The 15,570-nt window shown below is 41.5% G+C and overlaps 1 long non-coding RNA gene across 1 annotated transcript in view; it reads right to left on the bottom strand.

Moving 5' to 3' along the window:
- The window catches only part of LOC101936424 (uncharacterized), a 62,264-nt gene extending 47,249 nt beyond the window's left edge, over nucleotides 1–15,015 (bottom strand). The window contains exon 1 of the long non-coding RNA XR_010600936.1: nucleotides 1,678–15,015. This is a non-coding gene — a long non-coding RNA (uncharacterized LOC101936424). The remainder of the gene's footprint in view (nucleotides 1–1,677) is intronic.
- Nucleotides 15,016–15,570: the final 555 nt, after the last annotated feature.

The following is a 15,570-nucleotide window of genomic DNA, read 5'->3' as shown; positions in this document are numbered from 1 at the left end:
TTGTTGAAAAGCCAAAGGCCCGAAAATCAAAATATTTTGATTTGAAAATATTGCTGCAATACCTCAATGGGAGCTGTAGTTTGATTGCCTGTCATGGCTGGACTACATCTCCCATGATGCCCCATGGCCAGGGAATGATATGCACTTCCTCCCCCCTCCAAGAGGGGAAACTATAGTGTATCATGGGAGATGTAGTCCCACCAGAGAGTCTGGCCCATAAAGGCGAATAGTAACTTGAGGTACTCAAACTTCAACTCCCATGAAGCACAGTGGCAGTATCATCAAACCAAAAAAGAGACTAATTATTGGATTTCTGCCCCAAATAAAAATTTTCCATAGAAAATTTAGACAAAAATTAATTTGCTTTAGTCAACAGTTTCCATGGAAGGAAACACCATTTTTTCCACTAGCTCTATCTCCTCTCACTGTTGCAGCGTTGAGGATGGGAAGCTCATGAATCTGACTGGGCCTGCCCCTTCCACACCAAGGAAGGTAGCCCTGCTCAAGCCTCCCTTGCGGAAAGAAACAGATCTTTTCACCCACAAGCAGAGCTCTAGCAGACTTGTTTGGAATGGATCCCAAACAACATTCAACGTAAGTAAGAACCCAGCCCCACAGCCCTTCCTAACCTAGTCCAGAGCTCTCTCAACTAAACCCTCTGCCTTTCACAAGCACTGGAAAGGATCTAGTCCTCTAAGAAGTATTGCAAACAACAAAATATTACCAGGAAATAAAACAAACCAAACAACCACCTCAGGACTAACAAGTCCTTATCCATGTTCAATCTGCATTAGTTTCCATTGCCTCCTGTCTGCTAACCCTCTACTGGTCACACTTAACATTAAGATTCCATTTAGAAATACTTTATAAAGGCTAATACATGGGTAATAAATGTTTTAATACATGTTTAATCAATTGTTTGCATGACCAAGGGGTCAATAGGTTGCTCCTATTGATTTCACAGAATTGTTTGTTTATAAAAATTTCCCCCACAAAATCAAAGTATTTCCATTTTTCAGTTCAAAGCATTTCAAAATTTCCTTTTATTTTATTTTTTTAAAAGTTAAAAACCATTTAAGAATGCTCAAAATCAAAGTTTTTCAATTTGCTGAAAATTTTTAAAAATTTCACTACTGGTCCAACCTGAAATCAATTCCTCCCCCCCGCCCCCAACTTTTCGCAATTGCCAACAAACTGAAACATCCATTATTAGCTCAAGTCTACTTACTACTCATGTCTGTAACATGATTATGACGACATCTATTAACCATGTATAAATGGACATTTAATATAAAGTGTGCCCCTTCAACCACAATAAACCCTTCAGGCCTCAATTTTCAGATCCAAAGAGAGATTCCAACACACACAATTAAAGTCAATGGGAATCAGGGAATGGGGGAAATCAGACCCCATGTTTCTTTATCTGTCTAAAGAATCTAACCGACTTCAGTGCTATACTGTGTTAATAATTAATTTATTGTTCCTGCAGGTTATATATGTAACCCATAGCCTGATCTACACTAGAAAAGTCACACTGATGTCACTAGACTGGTTTTAAACTGATTTAGTTACAGCCGGGCAGCTTTTCTAATACATACAAGCTCTGTGTTACTCTATTGCTGTATAGTCTTGCATGAAGTAGGATTTCTATTTTACACATATAAAGCCAATTCTTACCTAAAAACAAACTTTAAAAGGACAAGGCAATCGTCATGCTCGTTGGTGCATCTGCAGAGAGAGAGTCAAGATAGACAGACTTAAAGCAACACCTCAGCTGGGACATGGACAAGGCACCAGACAGTTTGCTGATATGCTAAAAATAGATTAATCCCAATTACAGCCACACTTCTACTTTTTCAAGGTTTCCTGTTTCACTTCCTTAGATGAAAGCCTGTGTGAATGGATAGGGTGAGATTATCAACCCACCGTGGCAGAAGGAAGGCGGGGCCTCAACAGACTCATTTGTGTTGCATAACTCCGGGAACACACAGTCCTTCAGCTGAACTAAACAGAATGACCGCACACTTCCCTTGATCCAGCTGCCTTTCGGTACCATAAGAATTCTGATCAATAACCAGGCTTTCAAATCCATCTTTCCCCAATACTGAAAAACAAAAAGGTACAAAATTATCCCAACTGAAAAGTAAGTTTCAGATGAGTGTTTTTTTGTTTGGCTAACCCCTCCGAAAAATCATTTTCCTGTCAAGCTTTCTGAACCCTCCTACAGATTTTAATAGAGAATTCTAACTCTGCTATAGAAGTCTATAGGATGGCTCAAAAAGGCTCTAGAAAAATCCCATTCTCTATTACATTTTATAGGGCCTTAGAGTAGAGTAAATTCTATAAATCCTTATTCATTCTTATTAATTTCTAGAGGACTTTCAAATAATGGAAAGAGACAATGTTATACAATACTCAGGATTTCTTAATGGATTAAATTATACATATTATAAAATACACACATACATTTAAATCCATCCTATAGACCTTAACAGTTCATTTGTCTGATCAAATCCTTTACACTTATGAAAACATATTTTTTCACCCTAAAAGAGGTGTAATAAGGATGGCAGAGCTGGGAAGGAGGGACAGGGAATCTAGCTGAGAAAATCCTTTTTAGTTTTAAGTACAGTCTTGTTTTAGCTATGTTATTTTATTAAATATTATTTGTATTTAGGATAGTTTGGAAAACAAGAATTCAGTTTTGTGAAAAACGTTGAGGTCTCAATATTTATTTTCAATTCTCCATGGGATCAATTAGACCTTTTGAAAATTTTGATAAAAAAAAAGAGACCTGCACCGCCACCCCAAAATAGCCAGGTGATTAGGGCACTCACCAGGCATATGGGAGACCCAGGTATACCAAGTCCCTGGTCTGAATCATAAGCCCATATCCCAGGCAAGTACCACTGGGTCATTGGCTAATTTGGGGGTTTCTCTCTCTCTGGACCCGAGAACTGTTACCCTGGCCACTTGGCCAGTGTTTCTCAACAACCGGTCCATGGAGCAGCGCCGGTCCCTAAGATCTCCCTGACACAGTTCAGGAAGGCAGCAAGCTGGTTCCTGGTTTCATAAAGGTTGAGGAACACTGCACTAGACCATACAGGCTCAACCAAACAATCCCCAGGAAGATGCCAATTTGTATGATTCCCCAGAGTGGGAGAGGGGAGGGGGCAGAGATCATGAACAAACAAGACAGGGACTTTGTTCTTCGATCCTACTTAACAGATGGCACTGTAATAACCTAGCAAATATGTATCCTTTATCTTCTGGATATGCACATTCAAGTACCTATTTGGAACTGTTTTTGTTTTTAAATCTGCAGCGGCTGATTTGGAGAAATGGTAGGGTTTACAAAATGACTTCAGAATTCATTGATTATTGCTACCTTAGACCTAGCACTAAGGCCCTGATCCTGTAAAGACATATGAATGAGCTTGACTTTATGGAAACGAATAGACCCAGAGTTAAGCATGTGTGTTAGTCTGCCTTAAACTATGAAAACCTTGATATCTCAGGCAACTAGTCACCCTTTCAGTATGAAACCACAACAAATGATACACTTTAGAAAATGGCGAGGGAAACTGTTATACAATCAGATCCACATCAACTAGTCCTCGTAAAAAAAAAAAGGGAATTTTGAGTGCACAAAAATTTCACGAAACCATTCTCTCTTCTTGTTGGAAAGTTTCAAATCTGGAAAGGTTTCACCCTAGCTGTAGTATCAACAAAGCGAACCCCTTCTTTGTCACAGATTTCCCCACCTGTCTGTCCTATTCACCTGTTGTCTCCCACCGTCAGCTGAGATTATTTATTTTTTTTAAACAAAGTCTCTGCCCAAAAGAATTATATTATGTTTGTACAGCACAGTACACCAGGGGCCCATAGGGGTTTTCAAATTAAAAGTATTTATAATAAAATGATAGTTTCTGAAAGGATGCGCTTATAAAATTGGGATGTGAGAAGTCTTCCCCTTAATCCCCCTAAAAAAAATTATTTCTGAGTCAAGTCTTTCTAGGCCAATTCCCTCCTCAACCTTTTTTTTTTTTTTTTTATTTTAAATACGGGAAGCTAATGTACAACTATAGGGATATAGCTAATACTAAAAGGTAGGATAAAAGAATATTAGATTCTTCCATAGCATCATTCATTTGAGGACCTCAAAGTCGTCGTGAACTAGACATCATGGCTATGAGGGATGCTGAATACAAAGCTGCAGCCGGTAAACAAAAATTCTATCAAAAGTTTTTTTCCCCTTGGGCAAGATTTGGTCATTTAGCAAGACCAGAATCTGTCGCAGATACACTTCAGTTTGTTTTGAAACTTTTCTCTTCTCAAAAACTGGATGGAAAGTTTTACAAAACAAAACAAAAACAAACAAAAAAGAAAAGAAAAAAGCCTGTTTGTCATGCTTCAAAATATTTTTTTGTTTCTCTCTTTCACCAATTTTGATTGGTCAATGTAGTTCCATGGGTTTTTTGTGTTTTTTTTTCTCCCCAAAATGGAAAACGTATTTTAAACAATTTTCTTGGAAAACTCAGAAAATGAAAAAAAACGTACATATTTCAAGACAAAACAGACTGAAAAATGCTTTTAGATTTGCCAGCATTTCTGCCAACTACGGTTCTGATTTGTTTTTAAACTAGCTGCGTCTCACAGTGAGCATGACTCAGCATCCCTTTGTCCCACGTACAGCCGGGAGAGCTGCAGATCACATTTTAGCCAGATGGAAGGTTGACATCCAGGTCCTACACAAAGATCTGGCTGGAATCACCCCAAATCAGAACCCAATATTTCTGCCAATGTAAGAAAGGAGAGAGAAAAAAAGTGTATTGGGGCAGGGGGAGCACACTCATTTGCTTGTTCTTTTATGCTGTGTGAAGGTGGTCTCATGGCACTGATATTTCTTTGCAGTTCACCTTTAAGAATATACACCACAGAGAATACATTTTTTCCATACAATAAACAATGGTGTGAGCATTATTTGATTTGTCCAGTGGAATCCGCTGAGCACAAACCATTGCAGCTTAAAGCTAAGTTCTCATCACTCTGCTTTCCTAAAACCCCACTGGCAAAGCAGGGAAACTAAACCATCCTCAACAGACCAAGAGCCTGATTATCAGTGGGGGCTTCAACCAGGACTTCACTTGTATCTGCATGTGTAATATCGCTACACTAATGTGCACGTGTGCAGGAAACAGATTCTCATATGTGGACATACAAATCCCATTGTAAGTAAATTCTAACACCTGCACGTACAAATCTCAGTGCACAGATCTCGATGCATACACATGCAGACCTCAATGCACAGATACCTTTCTAACACAGGTTTATACTGCCGCCCATTTGTACTAGCTGTGTGCCTTCCATGTAAATTCATAGCAGAGTCCCTAGTGGACTTCATGGAGTCTCGGACATCTTTTGGGGGTAAAAACTGATTGGAGGAGGGGGTTTGATTTTTTTTTAGATTTTACTAATTTCCCTCTCCCTTTGTTTGTTTGGGTGTTTCTTGATTAGAGGGAGTGTTAGTGTTATGCTTACAGTGGAGGCTTTTTTCAGAAAGGTTTTATTTTAATGCTTCCAGAGCCATCATTGTGCTGTGAAGCAACCAGGATTGTCACTGATGTCACCTGTTGGTTATGATCGCAATTATTTTGCCCAAGAATGGGAGGATGGAGATAGGACAGTAGGTGAAGAGATCTTCAGGGCAAGTGATGGCTTCTTGAGAACTGAGGAAAGTATTGTGTTTTTCAAAGGATTTGGTAGTTGTGCTTCTCTGAAGGAGGCACTGATTATTTCCATTAGTAATGGGCATAGTTGTTCTTCATGGACTTTTACCAATCAGGAGGATCATGGATTCGTTTCGCAGGCTGTGGCTCTTCTATTTTTCAGGGCTTTCTGAGCTTCGATGCTGAGTGCGCAGATTTCAGTGCATGCATACATACACAGGCCTCAGTGAACAGACATTGCACACATGTGCAAACAAGAGGCAATCAGACACTGAAAAAAACAGGCCAACGCTTTACACAGAGTCTTACTCTTCAATATTCAGAACGTAACTACTCCAAAAAATGGAGGCTGCACAAGGAATTAAGATTTCGGGCACATCAATAAGTGATAACAGGTCAGACAGCAGTGGCAGGATCTTTCTTTTGTATTCTTTCGGTAGGTTAATTTATACTGACCCCAATTCCATTCTTCAGACTGTTACATATAATTATTTCTATTTAGTAAGTTTCAAGAAGTAAACCTACAAGTGATGTGTTGGGTGAGGACTCAAGGATTTATGGTGGCCCCCACTGTGGTTATTTCAGAGTAGCAGCCGTGTTAGTCTGTATCCGCAAAAAGAAGAACAGGAGTACCTGTGGCACCTTAGAGACCAACAAATTTATTAGAGCATAAGCTTTCGTGGACTACAGCCCACTTCTTATTGTCTCAGGTGTGCGTAAAATGACGTGAGATGCTGTGTTTGATGTGACAATGACCTGGGTTGACCCGAAGCCCTAGTTTCTATATGTAACCAAGGTAAACTGAATTATCAGCAGAACTGCACAATAAACCAGTTGTGACTACACCCCATTTGTTACTGCTGTACCTGGAATCCCACCACCTGGCAGTACTTGCACCTTTTCAAAGATGCCCACCAGAGTTACATTCTCTTATGAAAGGTGGGTCTTGTTTGGGGCATTATCATTTCTAATTTAAATTTAAAAAAAGACTGAGTTGGGCTGAGAGGAAATAGGAAGAAATCAGAATGCCATTACAGTTCATACACAATACTAGCTCTCAGGAATATGATTAGTTACTTGGCAACCAGAAGAAGGTGTGCCAGAGTAAACGGGCCACAAATACATGCACGCTAGCTTCAGCAACAGAAAATGGATGAGAGGAAGGTCATAGTTCGTCTGGCTCATCCAATTTTGTTGTGGAACAGTTTTTAGAACAACGCACCTGGAAACAGCCTCTCATGACTTTAATACAAAGCAGGATCCTTCCACACCATTTCTGTGCTTTCCAAACATTCACTTCATGTGATGCTGTCTTATCAAGCAGGGAATACAAAAATTGCATGCCTCAAGTCGGCAAGTTATGTGTATAGTGACTCTCCACTTAGACAGAAGCTTTCCTGACCGAGGAAGAAAGATTATCTGATACCATGCCCACGAGTGCAGTACAAATTGCTAGACAGATTAGACTAGCTTGATAGAGTTTACTTTAGGCAGAGATTCAAGTGAAACCATCAACTCAATTTGAGCCCAACAATTAAGATTTTGTAAATAAACAAAGCACTTAGCTTTTGCTAAACCTAAATCCTTAGAAATGCTTTACAGGATTCAATTGTATTGTCTAATTCCACCAAAGAAAGTTAAAAAGCAAATAAATTTTCCTCTGCTATACTTCCATACCAAAAATCTCAGCACTGAGGACCTGAAAGTAAACTATAAATCAAAAGTGAAAGCAATTTAGTTCATCCTCATAATCCAAACCTAAAAAAATTGTAAAAAAGTAAACAAACACCACAAATAGTGGAAAGGGAATTGGGTTTTTTAAATTCTTTCAGTTTTACCAATCTAAAATATTATTAGTAACATAGGTGACGAAGTTTCATTTGTTTGTGGTAAATTATTTTTTTAAATCTGACAATCTTCCTATCACTGTAACCAGCATTGTAATTAGTGTGATGCACTAAGACAGTGCCTCTCAACCAGGGGTTCATGGCCTCCTAGCCACGAAGCAGGTTCCCGGGTGGGGGGCCCAAGCAGGGCCAGCATTAGACTCGCTGGGGCCCAGGGCATAAAGCCAAAGCCCCTCTGCATGGGGTTGAAGCCCAGGTCCCTGAGCCCCACCACCCAGGGCTGAAGCCTGAGCAACGTAGCTTTGTGGGGGCCCCTGTGGCAAGGAGCCCCAGGCAACTTCCCTGCTTGCTACCCCTAATGCTAGCCCTGGCTTTTATATGCAGAAAACCAGTTACTGTGGCACAGGTGGGCCGTGGAGTTTTTATACTATGTTGTGAGGGCCTCAGAAAGAAAAAGGTTAAGAACCTCTACACTAAGACAAGACTTTCATTCCACTTCAGTATTAATGGAGTCCTGCTACACACTGACTCCACTGTGAGTATAACATCAGAGACTCAACTTCCTACATGTTGTAGCTGCCATTACTGGAATGCTGTTACTTCTAACTTTTGCATCAATGAAAAAGTTCATGTAGGCAAATATCACTATTGGTTCAAACATGATATTGTTTCAGTAAAAAAATACCAGTTTAAGAACCCTACTGCTCAACTCAAAGTAAAGCATAGCATTTCGGAAAACTGATCTCCAATACAACTTTTCTATATCATCATGATAACCACTTCAGTAGCAGATTTCATTCAAGGTTCACAAATAAACAAAATATCTATACAATCATAAATAAATCTCACAACACCTCTCTCAAATAAAGGCTATTCTAACCACTTTCCTGGAACACTGAGACAAAGACAGGGGAAATGGCTTCCCCAACGTCACATACTGAGCGAGTAGAAGAGCTGAAAACCAAAGCCAGTAGTCCTCACTGAGTCCTCAGCTCTTACCATAGACAACACTCCCCCTCTAATGAGATTTCACCATTTCCCCTTCATGGGGGAAGAAGCTAATCTCTTCTGGGCCCCTCCCCTCCATCTTTTTCAAGAAGTTACTATAGAATCAGAGAAGCAATAATAAACTAAAAGGAGTTGGCTGTACCGGAGCAGAGACATCAGTCAGCCACCAGCCAAAGCTCTGATGCGTGGCGATATGTAGTGTCTGCTGGACCTGTCAGAGATGCAGCATAGTCATTTGCCTACTGAGGTTTGTCCTGCTGCCCTTCCGATTGTCCTAGTTTTTTACCCTTAGGATCTGCTTCCTTCATCGCATGCCCCAGAGATTCCTGTCTTGTCAAGGAACAAAGAAAATGTTTAAAGGAAAGCTATAGAAACCTGCTAATCAGAGCATAAATCTGTGGCGTTTTTACATAGCAACATTCATTCTTCACATAACATTGTACTTGGTTCCCTGTAAGCCACGGAATGTGTGAGAGGTAGCTCAGCGCATGTTATGAAGTATGGGATTTTACGCTGTGATTTGAAATTCCACAGGAGATAGGCACCTAACTCTCTTAGGCTCCTTTGAAAATCCCACCCAAATGTTCTAGTACGTTATGAACTAAAAGCTCTAGAGCGCCACAGCCTTGCATTGGATCCTGATAAGATGGTTGACTGAGCTTGGAAAGATAACAGGCCCAAAAGTACAATGCCAGAGCAGTTTAAAGATGCCTTCGTTTTGAGGAGAAACCAAGCCCATAAATGGAAACTTGTGCTGGAAAGTGTCTTCTATCATTTAGCATCTCCCACCATTAAAAGTAATCAATTTTAAAACTAGGCTTTTTGGTGGAGCACCGTGGCAGGGGGAGAGCGGAGGGGAGTCTAGAAAAGCCGATGAGATGTGGCAGGTGAAGATAAGTCGGTCAGATGCTCATGTCCCCAACGCAAAAATTACTGAGAGACTAAAATCTTGGTCTTTCCATCTGGCATATGTTCTTGGGGTTAGGGTTACCCAACAAGAGTTCCATTTTCCAGGATGGTTTTCCTTTTCCACGGTTAAAACTAAGAACCACCAGTGTCATCATTACCCACCCCTCCTTCCACTTTTTCCAACAAATGCTTCTATGACCGGCTGCCTGGGATACACCACATTGAGAACGCCACATGAAGGGCAGGCTGCAAGAAACAGGGTAGACAATCCTCCCAAACTGGTGGTTATTCTAGAATTAGATTCACCAAACCAGTAACAAAAGAGTTTCTATAGCACCACACTGGTTAACAAGAAGCCAAACACACACACGGTCCCCTTTAGGCATTCCAGCCCTTGGTTCCCATCCAGACAAACTGGTCTAATATAGCGAGAGGTCACTGAAAACCCAATTCACCATATCTGAGATTTTACCAATCCCAAAGGATCAGACACTTACCCCCAGGTCAATATATATCTCAGATCTTACCAACATATCACGCTGTCAGCCAGTCCTTAGTAAACGAACTAAAGATTTATTAATAAAGGAAAAGAAGAGAGTTACCAAATGGTTAAAGAATCATACACTACCAGTGATTTCCAGTGTTCATAGATCAGGATCACAGCAGTGATGGAACAGTCTTGCAAAAGTCTCTCTGGTAACTTCCAAAAGATTGGGAAGTCCTCAGTCCATTGTTCAAAATATTTCTTTTAATTGTAAATCCAGTCCAGAGAATTGGCGCGGGAATGAAACAAAATGGAGATTTCTCAGGTGTCTTTTACATCCTCCGTCACATGCATGGAAATTTACTGTCCCAAACCAAGCCCACAGCCTCTGTGTGTGGAAAGTTACTGGCCCAAGACGGAGTCCAGGGTAACATGCCCTTAACCACATGTCCTTACATGCTTTGCTGACTCACAGAGGCAGCCATTGCCCATATTCCTTCTGAGGCGTCCACAGGCAAGGCTTAGTGGTAGGATGAATTTCTTTAATTGCCCATTGTGAGTAGGGTGACCAGATGTCCCGATTTTATAGGGACAGTCCCGATATTTGGGGCTTTTTCTTATATAGGTGCGTATTACTCCCACCCCCGTCCCGATTTTTCACACTTGCTGTCTGGTCACCCCAACTGTGAGAGTGGAGTGTCCTTAATGGGGCATCAACACATAGCTGTCTAGTCTGTCACCTTCCCTCCATTTTCAAATCTTCAAATCGGGCCCCTGACAGTTTGCTGTTATCTCATATTGAGGCTGTTAAAAGGCAGTGACTATTAGTATTTTGGTGTATCTGGAGTTGTAAGAGGGAAGTGACCCCATAGGATGAAGTGTCTGTTAAAAGACAACACGCATCCCAACCATGGAAATTATAGATGGTTTATAACCTGCTGTATTTGTCCAAGGACCTAGAAAAATGATTGTGCTGAACCTGCAGGAAAACTATAGATAGCGAGAGTAGGATTTTCAAAAGCACTAGCCTAATTTTTGAAAATACCACCCTAAAATGACCTATATGATTCACTGTAGTCTGGATTTAGACATTGTTACATACACATTTGTCTTGTCTTATTTATGCTGTAAACTCAACAGAGCATGGAACATGCCTTAATCCATGTTTACAAAGCGCCATGTGACTTTATCATGCTGTAAAAACACATTAGAGAGAAGTTTTGTGACCTGCTAAGCCAAAGTTCATATTTATTTCATAGTCTGATACAGCCAACACTGGAAACTGGTTATCCATGCACACTAATATGTTTTTAAAGAGCACAAAACTCACATTATGTAGTAGGTTTATCCTTAACGGGCAATGCATTGTGAAAGCATCATGCTGGTTTGTATGGAGGGGAATACTACTATAAGAACTGAACTAGATAAGAAAGGGCAGTGTTGAAACAAGAAACAATGAGTCATACTTTAAAGACACACATCTTCAGAACACTAACTTAATACACCTTAGAACACAAGGAACAGAGCTTTCTTCTGGAAGTTGCTCTATGCAATAAGGCATTTAAACAGAAATCTGCAGAATCAGTTAATTCCGTTTACCAGGATGCATGAGATGGAAAAATCTGTCACCTTTAGGAAACCAATACATAAACTTTGGGCCAATAGCATTCACAGTGGCTTCCATTCAAATGATCATGATGCACATATTGGCGTTTATGTCATTCCCAAATGACTGCAGGGCTGGAGCAAATTGTGAAAGAAAGAATAATTAAATTAAATTAATTGAGGTACATGGTAAAGGGGTATAATGCAACGTGGGTTTACCAAAGTTCAATCATGACAGACTAACCTGATTTCCTTCTTTTATCGAAAAAAGTCAGGTATTTTCTCAAAGAAGGACAGTAGATCTAATATACTGGGACTTCAGTAAAGCATTTGACATAGTACCATATGGAAAATTATTAGTTAAATTAGGGAAGATAGGGATCAGTACAAGAATTAAAGTGGATAAGTAACTGGCTAAAGGGGAAAAGGCAGCTGGCTGTGCTGAAAGGTGAATTATCAGAATGGAGAGAAGTTACTAGTGGAGTTCCTCAATGATCAGTCTTGGCATCAGTCTTATTCAACATCTTCATTAATGATCTTGGCACAAAAAAGTAGGCACGCACTAATGAAATTTGCTGACGATACATAGTTGGGAGATACTATTAATACAGAGGAGGATTGGAATATTATACAGGAAGATCCAGGTGAATTTAAGGACCGAAGTGACAGAAATGGGATGAGATTCAATAGTACCAAGTGCAAGGTGATGCCCTTACGGTCTAATAAAAAAAAAAAATTCTCCTGGGAGCGCATAAGCTGGAAGCAACAGAGGACGAGAGAGACCTGGGTATGTGGGTTGATCACAGGGTGACTATGAGCCACCAATGTGATGTGTGTGTGAAAAAGGCAAATGTGATCCCAGGATGTATCAGATGAGGCATTTTCAAGTATTAATACTATTGTACAAGGCACTGGTAAGACCTCATTTGGAATACTGCCTACAATTCTGGTCACCCATGTTCAAAAAAAGATTAATTTAAACTGGACCAGGTGCAGAGAAGAGTTACTAGGATGAGCCTGGAAGAGCCCGACTTGTTTAGTTGAGCAGAAAGAAGGCCAAGAGAAAATATAATAGCTCTCTAGAAATATATAAGGGGGTAAATACCAGGGAGGGTGAAGAGCTAGTTAAGCTAAAGGATAATGCTGAGGCAAGAACAAAATGATATAAACTGGCCATGAATAAATTCAGACTGGATATTAGAAGGTTTCTAATCATCAGAGGGGTGATGTTCTGGAATAGCATCCCGATAGTAGGTTGGAGCAAACAGCACAATTAAATTTTGAGAGAGCTAGACAGATTTAGGAGTGCAATTGTATAACTGCATTGCTTGTGATAAGGGGGTGGGAATCAACAGCCCTGGTGCTTTTTCCAGGTCATATCTTGTGTTCCTAAAAGCACATGCTTCAGATGGTCACCTGAAGAGGTCAGGAAGGGTTTTCCCTCCCTTCCGCCCAGTGTATGCTGTTTTTTTTCCATCTCCTTCCTCTGAAGCATCAGGGATGGCCAGGACTGGTTTTGGGACGTGGGACACTGTAATCCAGGGCTCTGAGGTGGCACAGAGTATTCTCTCAGGTGCTTGGCTGGCTGGTTGTTGCTCACATGCTCATGGTATAACTCAGGGGTTGGCAACCTTTCAGAAGTGGCGTGCCGAGTCTTCATTTATTCACTATGATTTAAGGTTTCGCATGCCAGTAATACATTTTAACGTTTTTAGAAGGTCTCTTTCTATAAGTCTATAATATATAACTAAACTACTGTTGTATGTGAAGGAAATAAGATTTTTAAAATGTTTAAGAAGCTTCATTTAAATTAAAATGCAGAGCCCCCCGGACCGGTGGCCAGGACCTGGGCAGGGTGAGTGCCACTGAAAATCAGCTCTTGTGCCACTTTTGGCACGCGTGCCATAGGTTGCCTACCCCTGGTCTAACTTATTGCCATATGTGGGGTTGGGAAGGAATTTTCCCTCGGGTCAGATTGGCAGGGACCTGGGGGAGTGGGAGGGGGGAGTTCACCTTCCTCTGCAGCATCTGGGTATATCTCACTTAAGCATTTTCCTGCCACTGCGGCAACCTCAGCAGATACTGGTGCACCTCAGTACTTCCTATTCTCTGCTTGTGGCACATAACAGTCTAGTCTCATGTGGGTTGTAATACTTTGGTCTAATTTCAGTTGTTGGGTTTAATGTGCAGGTGCTGGGTGGGGTTGGTGATATAGAGGAGATTGTGATACAAAGGGGGTCAGACTAGATGACGTGACCTTCTGACCTTAAACTCCATGGGTATATCTACACAGCCCACAGCAGGGAGTCTCAGAGCTGGGGTTGACAGACTCAGGATTGTACTATCATGCTAGAAATAGCTGTGTAGAAATTGCAGCTTGAGCTGGACCATGGGCTCTGAAGCTTCGGAAGGGGAATGGGCATCAGAACCCACACTCCCGCCCGACCCGCAACGTCAACACAGCTATTTTCAGCACAGCAGTGCGAGCCCAAGCCTGTCAAGCCTGCTGCGGACTGCAACTCAGTGTGTAGATGTACCCTATGATTCTATGACATTACTTATTAGGTGACAAGAAGTGAGTTCAAACAAATTGTTAACAGACAGATGCCGTATAGCTTTGGAAACACTGCAAAGAAGAAGAGACCTGAGTGAAGTCCTCAAGAACACAAGAAAAAACCTGAGGCTTGTTTGAGAACTGAAAACCACCACCTTTTAATAGCGCATGAAAAAAATACAGTACTTGACTTTCCATCTCCATGGTAACCTCCTCCCTCAAATTGCTTTGATTTGTTTTTGATTCTTCTGGCTTCTTGCTGGCCTTGGAACCAAGCAGCCAAGGCTGAAGCACTGGTAGCCAAAGGACAGAAGATGGGCTTTGCAACTGTTCTTTGTCTTCAGCAGCAAGTGACTGGGGGGGGGGGGGCTTCCCCTTCCCCTCAAGGAAAGGTCTGTGCCATCATCGCCAAGAAGAATACATGTTCCCGTGAAGCAAGCTAAAGGCAAATCACCTCAATAGGATGACAACAGGTGACATGCAATCTGAGTAAAAGGGCTGTAAACAATGGCTGAAGCTGTTACTGGTAGGGGCCAGGCCTTGATAACTTCTTCCAGCAGGAGACCTCCTGCTTCTGGAAGATTTATGTTGGCATCTGAAACTACAGACACACTTACCCACTCCAATCTCCTGAAGTTTTAAAGAGTGAGCCTTCCACGGGACTAGCAAGAGCCTGGAGGAAGATGTGGAAGATAACAGATTCTTGGAATATGGAGATTAGATACCATGGTGATAAATGCTATGTACAAAATTAAGATGGGGTGGGAGCTCCACATACAGCTACTATGGAGTTTAAGGAGAAAAATCTCTAGTGAAATTCAGACAATTTCTCCATAATCTGTTCCAGAGACACATATATGTGTGTGTGTGTGTGTGTGTGTGTGTGTGTGAGAGAGAGAGAGAGAGTGCACGTGTGAGGGTGGGAGGGAGACGCACATGCGCACACACATCCGGATACACACAGGACTTTTTCCATGAAGGGCCCTCAACTCTAGAAAACTCAAGACTTCTTTGTGTTTTCGTTATTCTTTATATAGCACTGTAATGGGGTACACTCACCTCTCGCGAGCGCCCCTGGTCAAGTGTATGCATGCCTGCAATTTTTCTCAATTTCCTTTGCTCATAGTGTCCCGTCGGCTGCTGTGCTCATCAGGCGGGACACACTCTGTCCATTTGTGAAACAAACAAACCCCTTCCAGGGCACACAGTCCAAAATGTCCTCAATGTCCTGCAGCCCTCCCTAGGCTCACTCTTCTAAAACAGTCGAACAGGGTCCATCACGGTACCCTCGCTTGGTCTGGCTAGATTGCAAGGCTCCTTCTCTGGAACTGAGCAGCGCCCCAAGGGCTTCTTCCCTGGGGACTCCTTGCCTCTACATGAGTCTTCAACGACCACAGCCTTCCTGCTGAGCCACCCTCTTGGGCTCAGTTTGTG

This window comes from Chrysemys picta, chromosome 4 (assembly GCF_011386835.1).
Source record: "Chrysemys picta bellii isolate R12L10 chromosome 4, ASM1138683v2, whole genome shotgun sequence".
Taxonomy (NCBI): Eukaryota; Metazoa; Chordata; order Testudines; family Emydidae; genus Chrysemys; species Chrysemys picta.
This window is presented reverse-complemented; position numbering and strand designations above follow the sequence as displayed.